This window comes from Genypterus blacodes, unplaced genomic scaffold, assembly GCF_046128005.1.
Source record: "Genypterus blacodes isolate CSIRO-AG114 ecotype Tasmania unplaced genomic scaffold, CSIRO-AGI_Gbla_v1 ptg000039l_1, whole genome shotgun sequence".
Taxonomy (NCBI): domain Eukaryota; kingdom Metazoa; phylum Chordata; class Actinopteri; order Ophidiiformes; family Ophidiidae; genus Genypterus; species Genypterus blacodes.
Window position 1 is genome coordinate 8,108,978 of NW_027466852.1, and position 16,103 is coordinate 8,125,080.

At 46.0% G+C, this 16,103-nt stretch overlaps 24 non-coding genes and 9 pseudogenes across 24 annotated transcripts; all 33 read left to right on the forward strand.

Moving 5' to 3' along the window:
* The first annotated feature begins 156 nt into the window (after nt 1-156).
* LOC142997857 (5S ribosomal RNA) lies at nt 157-275 on the forward strand. The gene has a single exon (XR_012962564.1). It is a non-coding gene; the product is annotated as a 5S ribosomal RNA (ribosomal RNA).
* Nucleotides 276-723: 448 nt separating this feature from the next.
* On the forward strand, nt 724-842 carry LOC142998760 (5S ribosomal RNA). The gene has a single exon (XR_012963055.1). It is a non-coding gene; the product is annotated as a 5S ribosomal RNA (ribosomal RNA).
* Nucleotides 843-1,308: 466 nt separating this feature from the next.
* Nucleotides 1,309-1,427, forward strand: LOC142997839 (5S ribosomal RNA). The gene has a single exon (XR_012962547.1). It is a non-coding gene; the product is annotated as a 5S ribosomal RNA (ribosomal RNA).
* A 457-nt stretch (nt 1,428-1,884) lies between these two features.
* Nucleotides 1,885-2,003, forward strand: LOC142997434 (5S ribosomal RNA). The gene has a single exon (XR_012962160.1). It is a non-coding gene; the product is annotated as a 5S ribosomal RNA (ribosomal RNA).
* A 466-nt stretch (nt 2,004-2,469) lies between these two features.
* LOC142998189 (5S ribosomal RNA) lies at nt 2,470-2,588 on the forward strand (annotated as a pseudogene).
* A 241-nt stretch (nt 2,589-2,829) lies between these two features.
* Nucleotides 2,830-2,948, forward strand: LOC142998120 (5S ribosomal RNA; annotated as a pseudogene).
* A 445-nt stretch (nt 2,949-3,393) lies between these two features.
* LOC142997608 (5S ribosomal RNA) lies at nt 3,394-3,512 on the forward strand. The gene has a single exon (XR_012962324.1). It is a non-coding gene; the product is annotated as a 5S ribosomal RNA (ribosomal RNA).
* A 245-nt stretch (nt 3,513-3,757) lies between these two features.
* Nucleotides 3,758-3,876, forward strand: LOC142997410 (5S ribosomal RNA). Its single transcript, XR_012962136.1, has one exon. It is a non-coding gene; the product is annotated as a 5S ribosomal RNA (ribosomal RNA).
* Nucleotides 3,877-4,327: 451 nt separating this feature from the next.
* On the forward strand, nt 4,328-4,446 carry LOC142998776 (5S ribosomal RNA). The gene has a single exon (XR_012963070.1). It is a non-coding gene; the product is annotated as a 5S ribosomal RNA (ribosomal RNA).
* A 445-nt stretch (nt 4,447-4,891) lies between these two features.
* On the forward strand, nt 4,892-5,010 carry LOC142997240 (5S ribosomal RNA). Its single transcript, XR_012961974.1, has one exon. It is a non-coding gene; the product is annotated as a 5S ribosomal RNA (ribosomal RNA).
* A 460-nt stretch (nt 5,011-5,470) lies between these two features.
* Nucleotides 5,471-5,589, forward strand: LOC142997741 (5S ribosomal RNA). The gene has a single exon (XR_012962453.1). It is a non-coding gene; the product is annotated as a 5S ribosomal RNA (ribosomal RNA).
* A 245-nt stretch (nt 5,590-5,834) lies between these two features.
* On the forward strand, nt 5,835-5,953 carry LOC142998159 (5S ribosomal RNA; annotated as a pseudogene).
* Nucleotides 5,954-6,398: 445 nt separating this feature from the next.
* On the forward strand, nt 6,399-6,517 carry LOC142998747 (5S ribosomal RNA). Its single transcript, XR_012963043.1, has one exon. It is a non-coding gene; the product is annotated as a 5S ribosomal RNA (ribosomal RNA).
* Nucleotides 6,518-6,762: 245 nt separating this feature from the next.
* LOC142998253 (5S ribosomal RNA) lies at nt 6,763-6,881 on the forward strand (annotated as a pseudogene).
* A 245-nt stretch (nt 6,882-7,126) lies between these two features.
* Nucleotides 7,127-7,245, forward strand: LOC142998231 (5S ribosomal RNA; annotated as a pseudogene).
* A 444-nt stretch (nt 7,246-7,689) lies between these two features.
* Nucleotides 7,690-7,808, forward strand: LOC142997334 (5S ribosomal RNA). The gene has a single exon (XR_012962064.1). It is a non-coding gene; the product is annotated as a 5S ribosomal RNA (ribosomal RNA).
* Nucleotides 7,809-8,193: 385 nt separating this feature from the next.
* LOC142997999 (5S ribosomal RNA) lies at nt 8,194-8,312 on the forward strand (annotated as a pseudogene).
* Nucleotides 8,313-8,557: 245 nt separating this feature from the next.
* Nucleotides 8,558-8,676, forward strand: LOC142998898 (5S ribosomal RNA). The gene has a single exon (XR_012963184.1). It is a non-coding gene; the product is annotated as a 5S ribosomal RNA (ribosomal RNA).
* A 468-nt stretch (nt 8,677-9,144) lies between these two features.
* LOC142997488 (5S ribosomal RNA) lies at nt 9,145-9,263 on the forward strand. The gene has a single exon (XR_012962212.1). It is a non-coding gene; the product is annotated as a 5S ribosomal RNA (ribosomal RNA).
* Nucleotides 9,264-9,707: 444 nt separating this feature from the next.
* LOC142997886 (5S ribosomal RNA) lies at nt 9,708-9,826 on the forward strand. The gene has a single exon (XR_012962592.1). It is a non-coding gene; the product is annotated as a 5S ribosomal RNA (ribosomal RNA).
* Nucleotides 9,827-10,071: 245 nt separating this feature from the next.
* On the forward strand, nt 10,072-10,190 carry LOC142998203 (5S ribosomal RNA; annotated as a pseudogene).
* Nucleotides 10,191-10,635: 445 nt separating this feature from the next.
* On the forward strand, nt 10,636-10,754 carry LOC142997761 (5S ribosomal RNA). The gene has a single exon (XR_012962471.1). It is a non-coding gene; the product is annotated as a 5S ribosomal RNA (ribosomal RNA).
* Nucleotides 10,755-11,198: 444 nt separating this feature from the next.
* LOC142997872 (5S ribosomal RNA) lies at nt 11,199-11,317 on the forward strand. The gene has a single exon (XR_012962578.1). It is a non-coding gene; the product is annotated as a 5S ribosomal RNA (ribosomal RNA).
* Nucleotides 11,318-11,702: 385 nt separating this feature from the next.
* LOC142998000 (5S ribosomal RNA) lies at nt 11,703-11,821 on the forward strand (annotated as a pseudogene).
* A 245-nt stretch (nt 11,822-12,066) lies between these two features.
* On the forward strand, nt 12,067-12,185 carry LOC142997251 (5S ribosomal RNA). Its single transcript, XR_012961985.1, has one exon. It is a non-coding gene; the product is annotated as a 5S ribosomal RNA (ribosomal RNA).
* A 468-nt stretch (nt 12,186-12,653) lies between these two features.
* On the forward strand, nt 12,654-12,772 carry LOC142997489 (5S ribosomal RNA). The gene has a single exon (XR_012962213.1). It is a non-coding gene; the product is annotated as a 5S ribosomal RNA (ribosomal RNA).
* A 444-nt stretch (nt 12,773-13,216) lies between these two features.
* LOC142997888 (5S ribosomal RNA) lies at nt 13,217-13,335 on the forward strand. The gene has a single exon (XR_012962593.1). It is a non-coding gene; the product is annotated as a 5S ribosomal RNA (ribosomal RNA).
* Nucleotides 13,336-13,580: 245 nt separating this feature from the next.
* On the forward strand, nt 13,581-13,699 carry LOC142998205 (5S ribosomal RNA; annotated as a pseudogene).
* A 445-nt stretch (nt 13,700-14,144) lies between these two features.
* Nucleotides 14,145-14,263, forward strand: LOC142997629 (5S ribosomal RNA). Its single transcript, XR_012962345.1, has one exon. It is a non-coding gene; the product is annotated as a 5S ribosomal RNA (ribosomal RNA).
* Nucleotides 14,264-14,508: 245 nt separating this feature from the next.
* On the forward strand, nt 14,509-14,627 carry LOC142997425 (5S ribosomal RNA). The gene has a single exon (XR_012962151.1). It is a non-coding gene; the product is annotated as a 5S ribosomal RNA (ribosomal RNA).
* Nucleotides 14,628-15,072: 445 nt separating this feature from the next.
* On the forward strand, nt 15,073-15,191 carry LOC142997515 (5S ribosomal RNA). The gene has a single exon (XR_012962238.1). It is a non-coding gene; the product is annotated as a 5S ribosomal RNA (ribosomal RNA).
* A 245-nt stretch (nt 15,192-15,436) lies between these two features.
* LOC142997427 (5S ribosomal RNA) lies at nt 15,437-15,555 on the forward strand. Its single transcript, XR_012962153.1, has one exon. It is a non-coding gene; the product is annotated as a 5S ribosomal RNA (ribosomal RNA).
* Nucleotides 15,556-15,800: 245 nt separating this feature from the next.
* LOC142997062 (5S ribosomal RNA) lies at nt 15,801-15,919 on the forward strand. Its single transcript, XR_012961802.1, has one exon. It is a non-coding gene; the product is annotated as a 5S ribosomal RNA (ribosomal RNA).
* Nucleotides 15,920-16,103: the final 184 nt, after the last annotated feature.

The window sequence follows — 16,103 nt, forward strand, 5'->3', positions numbered from 1 at the left end:
AAGTTATATCTTATCTTATATGAAATGTTAGTGTTCTTCTGATGAAGACATCATATAAATTGTGATATACATGAACTTGAGTGTAGTCATGTGTACACGGTGACTTGAACTGGGTCTGTCTCACCTATAAAGAGCCTCTGTGTGGCTGCTCTCCTGGTGTACGGCCATACCACTCTGAATACGCCTGATCTCGTCTGATCTCGGAAGCTAAGCAGCGTAGGGCCAGGTTAGTACTTGGATGGGAGACCGCCTAGGAATACCCGGTGCCATAAGCATTTTGGCCCTCTGAGCAGCAGGCCTCACCTGGTCCTACTCCTTCATGTTTCACTCACTCTGTGAACGCGCAAGTTCCCTCGGGAGAATAGAGTTTCATCTTATCTTATCTTATATGAAAGCATACATTCAGAAAATGAGTATCGCACATGGCCATAATATGAGAAGATTGAATGCACATGAGAAGTGAAGTACAAGAGCCACTGTGTGACAATGATGATGATGATGAAGATGAAAGTGAGCATCAGAGATGTTAGTGGTCCCTCTTTATGTTCTATGTGATGATTATCAGTTTCATTAGGTAAGCCTTCATTATCCAGAAATGTGTGTTTCTGATAAAGGCATCATGTAAATTGTGATAGACATGAACTTGAGTGTAGTCATGTGTACACGGTGACTTGAACTGGGTCTGTCTCACCTATAAAGAGCCTCTGTGTGGCTGCTCTCCTCGTTTACGGCCATACCACTCTGAACACGCCCGATCTCATCTGATCTCTGAAGCTAAGCAGTGTCGGGCCAGGTTAGTACTTGGATGGGAGACCACCTGGGAATACCCGGTGCCGTAAGCATTTTGGCCCTCTGAGCAGCAGGCCTCACCTGGTCCTCCTCCCTCATGTTTCACTCCCTCTGTCAACACCCAATGTCCCTCAGGAGAATAAAGTTGTATCTTATCTTATCTTATATGAAATCATACATTCAGAAAATGAGTATTGCACATGGGCATAATATGAGATGATTGAATGCACATGAGGAGTGAAGTACACGAGCCACTGTGTGACGATGATGATGATGATGATGATGATGATGATGATGAGGATGAAAGTGAGCGTCAGAGATGTAAGTGGTCCCTCTGTATGTTCTATGTGATGATTATCAGTTTCATTAGGTAAGCCTTCATTATCCAGAAATGTGTGTTTCTGATGAAGGCATCATGTAAATTGTGATATATATGAACTTGAGTGTAGTCATGTGAACACGGTGACTTGAACTGGGTCTGTCTAACCTAAAAAGAGCCTCTGTGTGGCTGCTCTCATCGTTTACGGCCATACCACTCTGAACACGCCCGATCTCGTCTGATCTCTGAAGCTAAGCAGCGTCGGGCCAGGTTAGTACTTGGATGGGAGACAGCCTGGGAATACCCGGTGCCGTAAGCATGTTAGCCCTCTGAGCAGCAGGCCTCACCTGGTCCACCTCCCTCATGTTTCACTCCCTCTGTCAACACCCAATGTCCCTCAGGAAAATAAAGTTGTATCTTATCTTATCTTATATGAAAGCATACATTCAGAAAATGAGTATTGCACATGGGCATAATATGAGATGATTGAATGCACATGAGGAGTGAAGTACACGAGCCACTGTGTGACGATGATGATGATAATGATGATGATGAGGATGAAAGTGAGTGCCAGAGATGTAAGTGGTCCCTCTGTATGTTCTATGTGATGATTATCAGTTTCATTAGGTAAGACTTCATTATCCAGAAATGTGTGTTTCTGATGAAGGCATCATGTAAATTGTGATATACATGAACTTGAGTGTAGTCATGTGTACACGGTGACTTGAACTGGGTCTGTCTCACCTATAAAGAGCCTCTGTGTGGCTGCTCTCCTCGTTTACGGCCATACCACTCTGAACACGCCCGATCTCATCTGATCGCTGAAGCTAAGCAGTGTCGGGCCAGGTTAGTACTTGGATGGGAGACCACCTGGGAATACCCGGTGCCGTAAGCATTTTGGCCCTCTGAGCAGCAGGCCTCACCTGGTCCTCCTCCCTCATGTTTCACTCCCTCTGTCAACACCCAATGTCCCTCAGGAGAATAAAGTTGTATCTTATCTTATCTTATATGAAATCATACATTCAGAAAATGAGTATTGCACATGGGCATAATATGAGATGATTGAATGCACATGAGGAGTGAAGTACACGAGCCACTGTGTGACGATGATGATGATGATGATGATGATGATGATGATGAGGATGAAAGTGAGCGTCAGAGATGTAAGTGGTCCCTCTGTATGTTCTATGTGATGATTATCAGTTTCATTAGGTAAGCCTTCATTATCCAGAAATGTGTGTTTCTGATGAAGGCATCATGTAAATTGTGATATATATGAACTTGAGTGTAGTCATGTGAACACGGTGACTTGAACTGGGTCTGTCTAACCTAAAAAGAGCCTCTGTGTGGCTGCTCTCATCGTTTACGGCCATACCACTCTGAACACGCCCGATCTCGTCTGATCTCTGAAGCTAAGCAGCGTCCGGCCAGGTTAGTACTTGGATGGGAGACAGCCTGGGAATACCCGGTGCCGTAAGCATTTTAGCCCTCTGAGCAGCAGGCCTCACCTGGTCCTCCTCCCTCATGTTTCACTCCCTCTGTCAACACGCAATTTCCCTCGGGAGAATAAAGTTGTATCTTATCTTATCTGAAATGTGTGTTTATGATGAAGGCATCATGTCAATTGTGATATACATGAACTTGAGTGTAGTTATGTGTACACGGTGACTTGAACTGGGTCTGTCTTACCTATAAAGAGCCTCTGAGTGGCTGCTTTCCTCGTTTACGGCCATACCACTCTGAACACGCCCGATCTAGTCTGATCTCGGAAGCTAAGCAGCGTCCGGCCAGGTTAGTACTTGGATGGGAGACCGCCTGGGAATACCCGGTGCAGTAAGCATTTTGGCCCTCTGAGCAGCAGGCCTCACCTGGTCCTCCTCCCTCATGTTTCACTCCCTCTGTCAACACGCAATTTCCCTCAGGAGAATAAAGTTGTATCTTATCTTATCTTATATGAAATCATACATTCAGAAAATGAGTATTGCACATGGGCATAATATGAGATGATTGAATGCACATGAGGAGTGAAGTACACGAGCCACAGTGTGACAATGATGATGATGAGGATGAAAGTGAGCGCCAGAGATGTAAGTGGTCCCTCTGTATGTTCTATGTGATGATTATCAGTTTCATTAGGTAAGACTTCATTATCCAGAAATGTGTTTTTCTGATGAAGGCATCATGTAAATTGTGATATACATGAACTTGGGTGAAGTCATGTGTACACGGTGACTTGAACTGGATCTGTCTAACCTAAAAAGAGCCTCTGTGTGGCTGCTTTCCTCGTTTACGGCCATACCACTCTGAACACGCCCGATCTCGTCTGATCTCGGAAGCTAAGCAGCGTCGGGCCAAGTTAGTACTTGGATGGGAGACCGCCTGGGAATACCCGGTGCAGTAAGCATTTTGGCCGTCTGAGCAGCAGGCCTCACCTGGTCCTCCTCCCTCATGTTTAACTCCCTCTGTGAACACGCAATTTCCCTCGGGAGAATAAAAATGTATCTTATCTTATCTGAAATGTTAGTGTTCTTCTGATGAAGGCATCATGTAAATTGTGATATACATGAACTTGAGTGTAGTCATGTGTTCACGGTGACTTGAACTGGGTCTGTCTCACCTATAAAGAGCCTCTGTGTGGCTGCTCTCCTTGTTTACGGCCATACCACTCTGAACACGCCTGATCTCGTCTGATCTCGGAAGCTAAGCAGCGTCGGGCCAGGTTAGTCCTTGGATGGGAGACCGCCTGGGAATACCCGGTGCCGTAAGCATTTCGGCCCTCTGAGCAGCAGGCCTCACCTGGTCCTCCTCCCTCATGTTTCACTCCCTCTGTCAACACCCAATGTCCCAAAGGAGAATAAAGTTGTATCTTATCTTATCTTATATGAAAGCATACATTCAGAAAATGAGTATTGCACATGGGCATAATATGAGATGATTGAATGCACATGAGGAGTGAAGTACACGAGCCACTGTGTGACGATGATGATGATGATGATGAGGATGAAAGTGAGCGCCAGAGATGTAAGTGGTCCCTCTGTATGTTCTATGTGATGATTATCAGTGTCATTAGGTAAGACTTCATTATCCAGAAATGTGTGTTTCTGATGAAGGCATCATGTAAATTGTGATATACATGAACTTGAGTGTAGTCATGTGTACACGGTGACTTGAACTGGGTCTGTCTCACCTAAAAAGAGCCTCTGTGTGGCTGCTCTCCTCGTTTACGGCCATACCACTCTGAACATGCCCGATCTCGTCTGATCTCGGAAGCTAAGCAGCGTCGGGCCAGGTTAGTACTTGGATGGGAGACCGCCTGGGAATACCCGGTGCCGTAAGCATTTTGGCCCTCTGAGCAGCAGGCCTCACCTGGTCCTCCTCCCTCATGTTTCACTCACTCTGTAAACACGCAAGTTCCCTCGGGAGAATAAGGTTGTATCTTATCTTATCTTATATGAAAGCATACATTCAGAAAATGAGTATTGCACATGGGCATAATATGAGAAGATTGAATGCACATGAGAAGTGAAGTACACGAGCCACTGTGTGACGATGATGATGATGAGGATGAAACTGAGCATCAGAGATGTAAGTGGTCCCTCTGTATGTTCTATGTGATGATTATCAGTTTCATTAGGTAAGACTTCATTATCCAGAAATGTGTGTTTCTGATGAAGGCATCATGTAAATTGTGATATACATGAACTTGAGTGTAGTCATGTGTACACAGTGACTTGAACTGGGTCTGTCTCACCTAAAAAGAGCCTCTGTGTGGCTGCTCTCCTCGTTTACGGCCATACCACTCTGAACATGCCCGATCTCGTCTGATCTCGGAAGCTAATCAGCGTCGGGCCAGGTTAGTACTTGGATGGGAGACCGCCTGGGAATACCCGGTGCCGTAAGCATTTTGGCCCTCTGAGCAGCAGGCCTCACCTGGTCCTCCTCCCTCATGTTTCACTCCCTCTGTTAACACCCAATGTCCCTCAGGAGAATAAAGTTGTATCTTATCTTATCTTATATGAAAGCATACATTCAGAAAATGAGTATTGCACATGGGCATAATATGAGATGATTGAATGCACATGAGGAGTGAAGTACACGAGCCACTGTGTGACGATGATGATGATGATGATGATGATGATGAGGATGAAAGTGAGCGCCAGAGATGTAAGTGGTCCCTCTGTATGTTCTATGTGATGATTATCAGTTTCATTAGGTAAGACTTCATTATCCAGAAATGTGTGTTTCTGATGAAGGCATCATGTAAATTGTGATATACATGAACTTGAGTGTAGTCATGTGTACACAGTGACTTGAACTGGGTCTGTCTCACCTAAAAAGAGCCTCTGTGTGTCTGCTCTTCTCGTTTACGGCCATACCACTCTGAACCTGCCCGATCTCGTCTGATCTCGGAAGCTAAGCAGCGTCGGGCCAGGTAAGTACTTGGATGGGAGACCGCCTGGGAATACCCGGTGCAGTAAGCATTTTGGCCCTCTGAGCAGCAGGCCTCACATGGTCCTCCTCCCTCATGTTTCACTCCCTCTGTGAACATGCAATTTCCCTCGGGAGAATAAAGTTGTATCTTATCTTATCTGAAATGTTAGTGTTCTTCTGATGAAGGCATCATGTAAATTGTGATATACATGAACTTGAGTGTAGACATGCGTACACGGTGACTTGAACTGGGTCTGTCTCACCTATAAAGAGCCTCTGTGTGGCTCCTCTCCTCGTTTACGGCCATACCACTCTGAACACGCCTGATCTCGTCTGATCTCGGAAGCTTAGCAGCATCAGGCCAGGTTAGTACTTCGATGGGAGACCGCCTGGGAATACCCGGTGCCGTAAGCATTTTGGCCCTCTGAGCAGCAGGCCTCACCTGGTCCTCCTCTCTCATGTTGCACTCCCTCTGTTAACACCCAATGTCCCTCAGGAAAATAAAGTTGTATCTTATCTTATCTTATATGAAAGCATACATTCAGAAACTGAGTATTGCACATGGGCATAATATGAGATGATTGAATGCCCATGAGGAGTGAAGTACACGAGCCACTATGTGACAATGATGATGATGAGGATGAAAGTGAGCGTCAGAGATGTAAGTGGTCCCTCTGTATGTTCTATGTGATGATTATCAGTTTCATTAGGTAAGACTTCATTATCCAGAAATGTGTGTTTCTGATGAAGGCATCATGTAAATTGTGATATACATGAACTTGAGTGTAGTCATGTGTACACAGTGACTTGAACTGGGTCTGTCTCACCTAAAAAGAGCCTCTGTGTGGCTGCTCTCCTAGTTTACGGCCATACCACTCTGAACACGCCCGATCTCGTCTGATCTCGGAAGCTAAGCAGAGTCGGGCCAGGTTAGTACTTGGATGGGAGACCGCCTGGGAATACCCGGTGCAGTAAGCATTTTGGCCCTCTGAGCAGCAGGCCTCACCTGGTCCTCCTCCCTCATGTTTCACTCCCTCTGTGAACACGCAATTTCCCTCGGGAGAATAAAGTTGTATCTTATCTAATCTGAAATGTTAGTGTTCTTCTCATGAAGGCATCATGTAAATTGTGATATACATGAACTTGAGTGTAGTCATGCGTAAACAGTGACTTGAACTGGGTCTGTCTCACCTATAAAGAGCCTCTGAGTGGCTGCTTTCCTCGTTTAAGGCCATACCACTCTGAACACGCCCGATCTCGTCTGATCTCGGAAGCTAATCAGCGTCGGGCCAGGTTAGTACTTGGATGGGAGATTGCCTGGGAATACCCGGTGCAGTAAGCATTTTGGCCCTCTGAGCAGCAGGCCTCACCTGGTCCTCCTCCCTCATGTTTCACTCCCTCTGTCAACAAGAAATTTCCCTCGGGAGAATATAGTTGTATTTTATCTTATCTGAAATGTTAGTGTTCTTCTGATGAAGGCATCATGTAAATTGTGATATACATGAAATTGAGTGTAGTCATGCGTACACGGTGACTTGAACTGGGTCTGTCTCACCTATAAAGAGCCTCTGTGTGGCTGCTCTCCTCGTTTACGGCCATACCACTCTGAACACGCCCGATGTCGTCTGATCTCGGAAGCTAAGCAGCGTCGGGCCAGGTTACTACTTGGATGGGAGACTGCCTGGGAATACCTGGTGCAGTAAGCATTTTGGCCCTCTGAGCAGCAGGCCTCACCTGGTCCTCCTCCCTAATGTTTCACTCCCTCTGTGAACACGCAATTTCCCTCGGGAGAACAAAGTTGTATCTTATCTTATCTTATATGAAATCATACATTCAGAAATTGAGCATTGCACATGGGCATAATATGAGATGATTGAATGCACATGAGGAGTGAAGTACACGAGCCACTGTGTGACAATGATGATGATGAGGATGAAAATGAGCGTCAGAGATGTAAGTGGTCCCTCTGTATGTTCTATGTGATGATTATAAGTTTCATTAGGTAAGACTTCATTATCCAGAACTGGTGTTTCTGATAAAGGCATCATGTAAATTGTGATATACATGAACTTGAGTGTAGTCATGTGTACACGGTGACTTGAACTGGGTCTGTCTCACCTATAAAGAGCCTCTGTGTGGCTGCTCTTCTCGTTTACGGCCATACCACTCTGAACAAGCCCGATCTCGTCTGAACTCGGAAGCTAATCAGCGTCGGGCCAGGTTAGTACTTGGATGGGAGACCGCCTGGGAATACCCGGTGCCGTAAGCATTTTGGCCCTCTGAGCAGCAGGCCTCACCTGGTTTTATCTTATCTTATCTTATATGAAAGCATACATTCAGAAAATGAGTATTGCACATGGGCATAATATGAGATGATTGAATGCACATGAGGAGTGATGTACACGAGCCACTGTGTGACAATGATGATGATGAGGATGAAAGTGAGCGTCAGAGATGTTAGTGGTCCCTCTTTATGTTCTATGTGATGATTATCAGTTTCATTAGGTAAGACTTCATTATCCAGAAATGTGTGTTTCTGATGAAGGCATCATGTAAATTGTGATATACATGAACTTGAGTGTAGTCATGTGTACACGGTGACTTGAACTGGGTCAGTCTCACCTAAAAAGAGCCTCTGTGTGGCTGCTCTCCTCGTTTACGGCCATACCACTCTGAACACGCCTGATCTCGTCTGATCTCGGAAGCTAAGCAGCGTCGGGCCAGGTTAGAACTTGGATGGGAGACCTCCTGGGAATACCCGGTGCAGTAAGCATTTTGGCCCTCTGAGCAGCAGGCCTCACCTGGTCCTCCTCCCTCATGTTTCACTCCCTCTGTCAACACGCAATTTCCCTCGGGAGAATAAAGTTGTATCTTATCTTATCTGAAATGTTAGTGATCTTCTGATGAAGGCATCATGTAAATTGTGATATACATGAACTTGGGTGTAGTCATGTGTACACGGTGACTTGAACTGGGTCTGTCTCACCTATAAAGAGCCTCTGTGTGGCTGCTCTCCTCGTTTACGGCCATACCACTCTGAACACGCCCGATCTCGTCTGATCTCGGAAGCTAATCAGCGTCGGGCCAGGTTAGTACTTGGATGGGAGACCGCCTGGGAATACCCGGTGCCGTAAGCATTTTGGCCCTCTGAGCAGCAGGCCTCACCTGGTCCTCCACCCTCATGTTTCACTCCCTCTGTCAACACGCAATTTCCCTCGGGAGAATAAAGTTGCATCTTATCTTATCTTATATGAAAGCATACATTCAAAAAATGAGTATTGCACATGGGCATAATATGAGAAGATTGAATGCACATGAGAAGTGAAGTACACGAGCCACTGTGTGACGATGATGATGATGATGATGATGATGATGATGAGGATGAGGATGAAAGTGAGCGTCAGAGATGTAAGTGGTCCCTCTGTATGTTCTATGTGATGATTATCAGTTTCATTAGGTAAGACTTCATTATCCAGAACTGGTGTTTCTGATAAAGGCATCATGTAAATTGTGATATACATGAACTTGAGTTTAGTCATGTGTACACGGTGACTTGAACTGGTTCTGTCTCACCTATAAAGAGCCTCTGTGTGGCTCCTCTCCTCCTTTACGGCCATACCACTCTGAACACGCCCGATCTCGTCTGATCTCGGAAGCTAAGCAGTGTCGGGCCAGGTTAGTACTTGGATGGGAGACCGCCTGGGAATACCCGGTGCAGTAAGCATTCTGGCCCTCTGAGCAGCAGGCCTCACCTGGTCCTCCTCCCTCATGTTTCACTCCCTCTGTCAACACGCAATTTCCCTCGGGAGAACAAAGTTGTATCTTATCTTATCTTATATGAAATCATACATTCAGAAAATGAGTATTGCACATGGGCATAATATGAGATGATTGAATGCACATGAGGAGTCAAGTACACAAGCCACTGTGTGACAATGATGATGATGAGGATGAAAGTGAGCGTCAGAGATGTAAGTGGTCCCTCTGTATGTTCTATGTGATGATTATCAGTTTCATTAGGTAAGACTTCATTATCCAGAACTGGTGTTTCTGATAAAGGCATCATGTAAATTGTGATATACATGAACTTGAGTGTAGTCATGTGTACACGGTGACTTGAACTGGGTCTGTCTCACCTATAAAGAGCCTCTGTGTGGCTGCTCTTCTCGTTTACGGCCATACCACTCTGAACACGCCTGATCTCGTCTGATCTCGGAAGCTAAGCAGCTTCGGGCCAGGTTAGTACTTGGATGGGAGACCGCCTGGGAATACCCGGTGCAGTAAGCATTTTGGCCCTCTGAGCAGCAGGCCTCACCTGGTCCTCCTCCCTCATGTTTCACTCCCTCTGTGAACACGCAATTTCCCTCGGGAGAATAAAGTTGTATCTTATCTTATCTGAAATATTAGTGTTCTTCTGAAGAAGGCATCATGTAAATTGTGATAGACATGAACTTGAGTGTAGTCATGCGTACACGGTGACTTGAACTGGGTCTGTCTCACCTATAAAGAGCCTCTGTGTGGCTCCTCTCCTCGTTTACGGCCATACCACTCTGAACACGCCTGATCTTGTCTGATCTCGGAAGCTAAGCAGCATTGGGCCATGTTAGTACTTGGATGGGAGACTCCCTGGGAATACCCGGTGCCGTAAGCATTTTGGCCCTCTGAGCAGCAGGCCTCACCTGGTCCTCCTCCCTCATGTTTCACTCCCTCTGTCAACACCCAATGTCCCTCAGGAGAATAAAGTTGTATCTTATCTTATCTTATATGAAAGCATACATTCAGAAAATGAGTATTGCACATGGGCATAATATGAGATGATTGAATGCACATGAGGAGTGAAGTACACGAGCCACTGTGTGACAATGATGATGATGAGGATGAAAGTGAGCGTCAGAGATGTAAGTGGTCCCTCTGTATGTTCTATGTGATGATTATCAGTTTCATTAGGTAAGACTTCATTATCCAGAAATGTGTGTTTCTGATAAAGGCATCATGTAAATTGTGATATACATGAACTTGAGTGTAGTCATGTGTACACGGTGACTTGAACTGGGTCTGTCTCACCTATAAAGAGCCTCTGTGTGGCTGCTCTCCTCGTTTACGGCCATACCACTCTGAACACGCCCGATCTCGTCTGATCTTGGAAGCTAAGCAGCGTCGGGCCAGGTTAGTACTTGGATGGGAGACTGCCTGGGAATACCTGGTGCAGTAAGCATTTTGGCCCTCTGAGCAGCAGGCCTCACCTGGTCCTCCTCCCTAATGTTTCACTCCCTCTGTGAACACGCAATTTCCCTCGGGAGAACAAAGTTGTATCTTATCTTATCTTATATGAAATCATACATTCAGAAATTGAGCATTGCACATGGGCATAATATGAGATGATTGAATGCACATGAGGAGTGAAGTACACGAGCCACTGTGTGACAATGATGATGATGAGGATGAAAATGAGCGTCAGAGATGTAAGTGGTCCCTCTGTATGTTCTATGTGATGATTATAAGTTTCATTAGGTAAGACTTCATTATCCAGAACTGGTGTTTCTGATAAAGGCATCATGTAAATTGTGATATACATGAACTTGAGTGTAGTCATGTGTACACGGTGACTTGAACTGGGTCTGTCTCACCTATAAAGAGCCTCTGTGTGGCTGCTCTTCTCGTTTACGGCCATAACACTCTGAACAAGCCCGATCTCGTCTGAACTCGGAAGCTAATCAGCGTCGGGCCAGGTTAGTACTTGGATGGGAGACCGCCTGGGAATACCCGGTGCCGTAAGCATTTTGGCCCTCTGAGCAGCAGGCCTCACCTGGTTTTATCTTATCTTATCTTATATGAAAGCATACATTCAGAAAATGAGTATTGCACATGGGCATAATATGAGATGATTGAATGCACATGAGGAGTGATGTACACGAGCCACTGTGTGACAATGATGATGATGAGGATGAAAGTGAGCGTCAGAGATGTTAGTGGTCCCTCTTTATGTTCTATGTGATGATTATCAGTTTCATTAGGTAAGACTTCATTATCCAGAAATGTGTGTTTCTGATGAAGGCATCATGTAAATTGTGATATACATGAACTTGAGTGTAGTCATGTGTACACGGTGACTTGAACTGGGTCAGTCTCACCTAAAAAGAGCCTCTGTGTGGCTGCTCTCCTCGTTTACGGCCATACCACTCTGAACACGCCTGATCTCGTCTGATCTCGGAAGCTAAGCAGCGTCGGGCCAGGTTAGAACTTGGATGGGAGACCTCCTGGGAATACCCGGTGCAGTAAGCATTTTGGCCCTCTGAGCAGCAGGCCTCACCTGGTCCTCCTCCCTCATGTTTCACTCCCTCTGTCAACACGCAATTTCCCTCGGGAGAATAAAGTTGTATCTTATCTTATCTGAAATGTTAGTGATCTTCTGATGAAGGCATCATGTAAATTGTGATATACATGAACTTGGGTGTAGTCATGTGTACACGGTGACTTGAACTGGGTCTGTCTCACCTATAAAGAGCCTCTGTGTGGCTGCTCTCCTCGTTTACGGCAATACCACTCTGAACACGCCCGATCTCGTCTGATCTCGGAAGCTAATCAGCGTCGGGCCAGGTTAGTACTTGGATGGGAGACCGCCTGGGAATACCCGGTGCCGTAAGCATTTTGGCCCTCTGAGCAGCAGGCCTCACCTGGTCCTCCACCCTCATGTTTCACTCCCTCTGTCAACACGCAATTTCCCTCGGGAGAATAAAGTTGCATCTTATCTTATCTTATATGAAAGCATACATTCAAAAAATGAGTATTGCACATGGGCATAATATGAGAAGATTGAATGCACATGAGAAGTGAAGTACACGAGCCACTGTGTGACGATGATGATGATGATGATGATGATGATGATGAGGATGAGGATGAAAGTGAGCGTCAGAGATGTAAGTGGTCCCTCTGTATGTTCTATGTGATGATTATCAGTTTCATTAGGTAAGACTTCATTATCCAGAACTGGTGTTTCTGATAAAGGCATCATGTAAATTGTGATATACATGAACTTGAGTTTAGTCATGTGTACACGGTGACTTGAACTGGTTCTGTCTCACCTATAAAGAGCCTCTGTGTGGCTCCTCTCCTCCTTTACGGCCATACCACTCTGAACACGCCCGATCTCGTCTGATCTCGGAAGCTAAGCAGTGTCGGGCCAGGTTAGTACTTGGATGGGAGACCGCCTGGGAATACCCGGTGCAGTAAGCATTCTGGCCCTCTGAGCAGCAGGCCTCACCTGGTCCTCCTCCCTCATGTTTCACTCCCTCTGTCAACACGCAATTTCCCTCGGGAGAACAAAGTTGTATCTTATCTTATCTTATATGAAATCATACATTCAGAAAATGAGTATTGCACATGGGCATAATATGAGATGATTGAATGCACATGAGGAGTCAAGTACACAAGCCACTGTGTGACAATGATGATGATGAGGATGAAAGTGAGCGTCAGAGATGTAAGTGGTCCCTCTGTATGTTCTATGTGATGATTATCAGTTTCATTAGGTAAGACTTCATTATCCAGAACTGGTGTTTCTGATAAAGGCATCATGTAAATTGTGATATACATGAACTTGAGTGTAGTCATGTGTACACGGTGACTTGAACTGGGTCTGTCTCACCTATAAAGAGCCTCTGTGTGGCTGCTCTTCTCGTTTACGGCCATACCACTCTGAACACGCCTGATCTCGTCTGATCTCGGAAGCTAAGCAGCTTCGGGCCAGGTTAGTACTTGGATGGGAGACCGCCTGGGAATACCCGGTGCAGTAAGCATTTTGGCCCTCTGAGCAGCAGGCCTCACCTGGTCCTCCTCCCTCATGTTTCACTCCCTCTGTGAACACGCAATTTCCCTCGGGAGAATAAAGTTGTATCTTATCTTATCTGAAATATTAGTGTTCTTCTGAAGAAGGCATCATGTAAATTGTGATAGACATGAACTTGAGTGTAGTCATGCGTACACGGTGACTTGAACTGGGTCTGTCTCACCTATAAAGAGCCTCTGTGTGGCTCCTCTCCTCGTTTACGGCCATACCACTCTGAACACGCCTGATCTTGTCTGATCTCGGAAGCTAAGCAGCATTGGGCCATGTTAGTACTTGGATGGGAGACTCCCTGGGAATACCCGGTGCCGTAAGCATTTTGGCCCTCTGAGCAGCAGGCCTCACCTGGTCCTCCTCCCTCATGTTTCACTCCCTCTGTCAACACCCAATGTCCCTCAGGAGAATAAAGTTGTATCTTATCTTATCTTATATGAAAGCATACATTCAGAAAATGAGTATTGCACATGGGCATAATATGAGATGATTGAATGCACATGAGGAGTGAAGTACACGAGCCACTGTGTGACAATGATGATGATGAGGATGAAAGTGAGCGTCAGAGATGTAAGTGGTCCCTCTGTATGTTCTATGTGATGATTATCAGTTTCATTAGGTAAGACTTCATTATCCAGAAATGTGTGTTTCTGATAAAGGCATCATGTAAATTGTGATATACATGAACTTGAGTGTAGTCATGTGTACACGGTGACTTGAACTGGGTCTGTCTCACCTATAAAGAGCCTCTGTGTGGCTGCTCTCCTCGTTTACGGCCATACCACTCTGAACACGCCCGATCTCGTCTGATCTTGGAAGCTAAGCAGCGTCGGGCCAGGTTAGTACTTGGATGGGAGACCGCCTGGGAATACCCGGTGCAGTAAGCGTTTTGGCCCTCTGAGCAGCAGGCCTCACCTGGTCCTCCTCCCTCATGTTTCACTCCCTCTGTGAACACGCAATTTCCCTCGGGAGAACAAAGTTGTATCTTATCTTATCTGAAATGTTAGTGTTCTTCTGATGAAGGCATCATGTCAATTGTGATATACATGAACTTGAGTGTAGTCATGTGTACACGGTGACTTGAACTGGGTCTGTCTCACCTATAAAGAGCCTCTGTGTGGCTGCTCTCCACGTTTACGGCCATACCACTCTGAACACGCCCGATCTCGTCTGATCTCGGAAGCTAATCAGCATCGGGCCAGGTTAGTACTTGGATGGGAGACCGCCTGGGAATACCCGGTGCCGTAAGCATTTTGGCCCTCTGAGCAGCAGGCCTCACCTGGTCCTCCTCCCTCATGTTTCACTCCCTCTGTCAACACCCAATGTCCCTCAGGAGAATAAAGTTGTATCTTATCTTATCTTATATGACAGCATACATTCAGAAAATGAGTATTGCACATGGGCATAATATGAGATGATTGAATGCACATGAGGAGTGAAGTACACGAGCCACTGTGTGACAATGATGATGATGAGGATGAAAGTGAGCGTCAGAGATGTAAGTGGTCCCTCTGTATGTTCTATGTGATGATTATCAGTTTCATTAGGTAAGACTTCATTATCCAGAAATGTGTGTTTCTGATAAAGGCATCATGTAAATTGTGATATACATGAACTTGAGTGTAGTCATGTGTACACGGTGACTTGAACTGGGTCTGTCTCACCTATAAAGAGCCTCTGTGTGGCTGCTCTCCTCGTTTACGGCCATACCACTCTGAACACGCCCGATCTCGTCTGATCTTGGAAGCTAAGCAGTGTCGGGCCAGGTTAGTACTTGGATGGGAGACCGCCTGGGAATACCCGGTGCAGTAAGCGTTTTGGCCCTCTGAGCAGCAGGCCTCACCTGGTCCTCCTCCCTCATGTTTCACTCCCTCTGTGAACACGCAATTTCCCTCGGGAGAACAAAGTTGTATCTTATCTTATCTGAAATGTTAGTGTTCTTCTGATGAAGGCATCATGTCAATTGTGATATACATGAACTTGAGTGTAGTCATGTGTACACGGTGACTTGAACTGGGTCTGTCTCACCTATAAAGAGCCTCTGTGTGGCTGCTCTCCACGTTTACGGCCATACCACTCTGAACACGCCCGATCTCGTCTGATCTCGGAAGCTAATCAGCATCGGGCCAGGTTAGTACTTGGATGGGAGACCGCCTGGGAATACCCGGTGCCGTAAGCATTTTGGCCCTCTGAGCAGCAGGCCTCACCTGGTCCTCCTCCCTCATGTTTCACTCCCTCTGTCAACACGCAATTTCCCTCGGGAGAATAAAGTTGTATCTTATCTTATCTGAAATGTTAGTGTTCTTCTGATGAAGGCATCATGTAAATTGTGATATACATGAACTTGAGTGTAGTCATGCGTACACGGTGACTTGAACTGGGTCTGTCTCACCTATAAAGAGCCTCTGTGTGGCTCCTCTCCTCGTTTACGGCCAGACCACTCTGAACACGCCCGATCTCGTCTGATCTCGGAAGCTAAGCAGCGTCGGGCCAGGTTAGTACTTGGATGGGAGACCGCCTGGGAATACCCGGTGCCGTAAGCATTTTGGCCGTCTGAGCAGCAGGCCTCACCTGGTCCTCCTCCCTCATGTTTCACTCCCTCTGTGAACACGCAATTTCCCTCGGGAGAACAAAGTTGTATCTTATCTTATCTGAAATGTTAGTGTTCTTCTGATGAAGGCATCATGTAAATTGTGATATACATGAACTTGAGTGTAGTCATGCGTA